Here is a 4,731-nt window from a genome sequence, read left to right as displayed (position 1 = left end):
ACGCTTTGAGTGTGGGCTTTATCCTTGTGATGTAAGGATCTTCATTTGTCTCCAGCAGGAGGAACTCAGTGCGTCAGGAGGACGGCATGGTCCCCTCCGGGAGCCACAGTGGGTGCCCATAGCGATTTGGCGGGTGCGGCAGCACTGCCCGAAGGAGCTGTCCCGTTTCTGCCCCCATGTCTTCGTCCTCCCTCCCTCCCCCCGCCACCCTCCTCCCCCGTCTCTGTTCAGAGATGCTCTTCTCTTGGCTGACACGCTGGGTTGGACACAGAATGGCGTCTGCTTTTCCTCCCTGTGCCTGGGGAGCACCTGTCGCAGGTCGGAGGTCTGTCTCTTCGTCCTCCTCCTCCGCCGCCGTCGCTTGTGCCACGTTTAGAAAGGCCTGCCCACCAGAGTGGCACGTGTTTCCATGTCTCCAGGTTCATGACTTTTCACATGGACGCACCTGCTCCATCCGCTCTTCATCCCAGTGCAGGACACGGCGGGGGAACCCTATTTGCTTTTCTCGACGACCACGAGTCGTCCCCAGCATCGCCTACGGATCTGCCTGCGGGGCAGGGTCTCGGAGTTTGCAGGGCGGGGTGAGCAGTGTGAGCCAGGTTGGTGGAGACTCAGATTTCCTGCCGCCTCTGAGGGGGGAGGGGGGGAGGGCTCAGCAAGGAAACAGGGGCCTCGGCCAGCACTTCTGTCTGAGAGAAAGCTGCTCCCCACCCCCAGCCCTCACCCTGATCCAGATCATTCAGTTCCTCCTCCTATGTTCCTGGCACATTTGAGCTACTACCATCGCACTGGAGCTCAGAGGGTCTGAGTCTGAGTAAGTCGACGCGCTGGCCCTTTAAAAGGAACTGCCTGGGACTCCAGCAGCCTCTGTCTCCCTTAGCCTCAATCCTGCTGGTTTTTACAGCCCAAGTTATAAGGGCTTCTTTTCTCAGCATTGGAACCCTGGGCTGAGGGGCCAGGTGTGGGGCTGGGCCCCTCGTTCCTCAGGGGGGACCTCCACCTCCGAGATGGCCCTCTGGGTTTCTATCTGCCCAGGTGGGTGTGGGACCCGCCCCTCCTGAGCCGCTGCGCCTCCTGCCAGGCTCGCCGTGCTGCTGCCTTATACCCTGAGAGGCAGGGCGTCGTTCTCCTAGAGTCAGGCGGTTCTGACTGCTGGTGGGTCTCTGGTTGTCATGTTGATGTGGTTGTGGGAGTGTTGTAGGCGGTGGGAACCCATAGGGTCAGCCCAGACCTGGGTTCAGTAACCTCCCTGCACTTGACTTCTGGCGAGGAAAGAATTCAGAGCCAAGACTCAAACAGTAAGAGAACATTTATTATCACGGAGGTAGAAGCCATTCCTAGAAGCAGTGGGCTTAGGAGACAAGTTCTAGAGGTAGAGGAAGGGCCCTCGGAGCTCGGGAGGAGGAAAGTAAAGGTAATGGGCCTGGGGGCAGGGGGCGGGAGGAAGGGAAAGGCGTGGACATGCTCCCAGGACGGGGAGGGCACTGGGTCCTCGTCCTGAGGGCTTTAAGGGGGAGGTGTTAGGGAGGCCCCAGGGGAAGATCTCAATAGAACGTTCCGCAGCTTTCCATGGCCTTTCAGGGCCGGGGTCCCCGCTGATTGATTGGCGGCACCAGGGCAGGGTCATTATTCCAGGCAGCTGGTCCTGGCGTCAGCTGTCAGCCGTGGCTGGTTCTATTGCTTTTCTGGGCCTGGAGCTGAAATACAGCTGAGGCCTAGCGTTATCTCTGGGAGGAAAGGTCAGGGGTCCAAACCGCATGAGCAGTGATGTATGAGGGGAGGAAGGCCACCCTGGGGACCGGGTCCCACCTACAAGTGTCGGTAGCTGGGCTCCCAGGGCTTGCCCCCCCTGGTGACCTTTTGGACCTGCCCATGGTCCCTGCTCTGCTCAGGACTGTCTGCCTGGCCCCCCCCACAGTGCTAAGGACTGGCTGTGGCCCCAAAGCAGGAGCCGTCGGGCAGGAGTGTCTGTCCGGGGCTCCGCTGCCTGCTGCGGGCACTGTTTGGGGGCCCTTGTGCATGGGCTGGGTGCTGCTCCAGTGGCCGGAAGCTGCCTCTGGGAGGGCTGGTTCTGAGGCCTCCTGGGAGGTGCAGGCCAAGGTCAGCTGCTGCCTGTGCCCAGCCCAGGGCCACCTGGTGTGAGCTACAGTGACCCGCAGATGGTCGCCACTGGTGCCGGGCCCGGAGGTGCCTGGGAGAGGCTGAGCTGGAACCGAGGCGGCTGCCCCGGGTGCCGGGCCCAGAGGTGCTGCTTGTTAGAGAGAATTTAGGAAAGTCTGAAGCATGAGCCCAAACAGGCCATTCGTGCGGTTGGGGGAGGAGGGAGTACTGCGTTCACGAGGCCTGCATCTGACCGGAAGCCACCTGGCCCCCTTCCAGCGGCTTGGGGTTCAGGAGCCCCCCAGGTGTCGTGGTTTTAGCTTCAGGTCCTCAGGGGCTGTTTGCAGTCTCAGGTTTATCTTCCTACCTGGCTCCGCCCAGCACCGGGGATCCCTCCTGCCGGCTCCTGGGCAACAGCGCTGGGCACTTCCCGCACCTTCCTGCCCGAGGCCTGGGCTACACAGAGCCCAGTGTCACGGGGAGAGGTCAGGAGGGCAGAGGTCACCTATGAGTCGGCTGGGGTTGACCTTGGACTCCTGCTTCCCGCACCTGAAAAGGACATCGAGACCCAAGCCCAGGTGCCCCTCGTGGGGCAAATGCCTGCAGCTCAGGCCGCTCCTTCCCTCTCTGGCTGCTCCTCTCACTGAGATACCGGCCTGAGCTGCTTTTAAGAGGAAATTTAAGTGTATTTTATCCCACGGTTTTAGTGGTTTCAGAGCGACGGTGGGTCTGCCCACGTGAACAGGAAGGGAGGCCGCTCCCGACTCCCGTGGGACTGTGGTTGGTCGCAGTCGCATTGTGCCGTAGCCCTAGTTCCCACAGCTTGGTTTCGCTGTCACCTGCCGGCCACCTCTCCTTCCCTCCCTGGCGGGCCCGCCCCTGCCCCAGCCCCGGCCCCGGCGGGTGGACTTCCTCCCCGGAGGCGCGGGAAGGACAGCCGCGTCCTGCGTGCTCAGGGACACTCGGCCGGTGCTTTGTTTCCCCGGGGGCAGTTGGGGCGCAGAGTTAATGGCTCACACTCCTCTCCGCCTGGAGAAAGCAGGAGCTGGTGACTTGCTGGGGTCCAGGTAATGCTCTCGGAGCTGGGTCCCGGCGTCCAGTGGCTCCACTGGGCCACGTCTTACCGTGGGGCAGATGCCTGCAGCTCAGGCCGCTCCTTCCCTCTCGGCGGCTCCCTCACGGAGATGCTGCCTGAGCGTCCGGCCCTGGACCTGACTCTGCAGATGAACCCGGAGTCTCTCTCCCATCGTTACTGTTGGCCCAGACCCTCAGGTGATGCCACTTGTGCATGTGCCGCACCCTCTTGTCTTTATGGGTCCCTGGCTGCCCCCCCACCCCCCACGCCTTTCCGGCAGGACCCCATGGCCTCGCCGGGCTGTTCATCCTGGCCCTCGGTTTCCATCGCTGTTTGGTTTTTTCCTCCCGACTGTGCCAGCTCCCTCTCCATGTTCTCATGTGCACATTTTCCCAGGGGGGTTCTTCGCTCGCCTTGTTTATCAGGTTCCTTTCTTCTTCTTTCTGTGGTTGTGTTTAAGGGAGGGGAGGGGAGAGGCCAGGCCAGTGCTGGGGGCCAGCTCCAAGCGGTCACCTCACGGGGGACAAGGGGCAGAGGGCTTTGAGGTGGGGGGGCTGGCCTTCCCTGCTTTCAGAGACTGTGCCAGGCCCCCTCCCGGCTCCAGGCTTGCACAGATGGCTGGGCAGTCTGCAGGGCCGCCTGGTCATCCCTGACCCATCCTGCTATCAGCTTGCCCGCCCCCCTCCTGCCGTTCCACTAAGGGTGGAGGGCCCCCTCCATGTTCTGCCAGCAGGTTGGCGGGGGGCGGGGGGGGGCACAGCCAGCAGCCCTCCTGGTCTCTGCTCGCCCTAGTGCTGGACACCGCTTCCCTTTCACATGTATAGGGAGCCCCCAAAACTATACGCACATGATTTTTAATAACTCCATTGATGTTTCCTTCTTTCCAGAGTTAACCCATTGGAGTCCATAATTATTCAGAGGGTGTGCGCCTTCGGCTCGGCCTGCATTTGCCTGGGGCACTAAGTGTCCCTCCTCTTCGCACGATCCTGTTTCCAGGTGGTGAGGGAGGGCGGGGACCTGTGCAGAGAGGTGTGGACGCTCTGTTAAGAGAGCAGACCTGCCGAGAGCCCCCTTTTTCTGAACAAAGAATAGGAAGAACTGAGGCTTTTCTCTGAGAGCCAGTAGCCTTTGGTGTTCTCCCCCGTGTGTGTCCCCCGGGGCCAGAGGGGGGCTGCGTGGGGAGAAGGGGCGGGGCTTACGCTGCCCCTGAGCCTGCGAGAGCCCGGCCCCCGGCCACCGCTGTGGCGCCTCCAGCATCTCCTGTGAGGACCGCAGGGCGCTTGCCTCTCGCTTATCACGCAGAAGTGACAACAGTTGGGAATTCTTGCTGGCGGTCCAGGCTGTACTCGTATTGAGGGATCTGTTTTCAAATCTATAAAATCTGAAACAAGCGGCTCCTGCTGGGACGGGGCGGGAGGTGGAGACAGGACAGCTCTGTCTCCGGCCGAGGCCTGGGTTTCTCCAGGACCTGGACGTTGGAAAGGGAGGGAACGGGGCTCTGAAGTCCTTTTCCTGTTTAAAAGGAAAATGGGTCTAAAGCAGTGGTTCTCAACCTT

Source organism: Myotis lucifugus, unplaced genomic scaffold (assembly GCF_000147115.1).
Source record: "Myotis lucifugus unplaced genomic scaffold, Myoluc2.0 scaffold_1288, whole genome shotgun sequence".
Lineage (NCBI taxonomy): Eukaryota > Metazoa > Chordata > Mammalia > Chiroptera > Vespertilionidae > Myotis > Myotis lucifugus.
The sequence above is the reverse complement of the archived record's forward strand: the minus strand, read 5'-3'. Positions refer to the sequence as shown.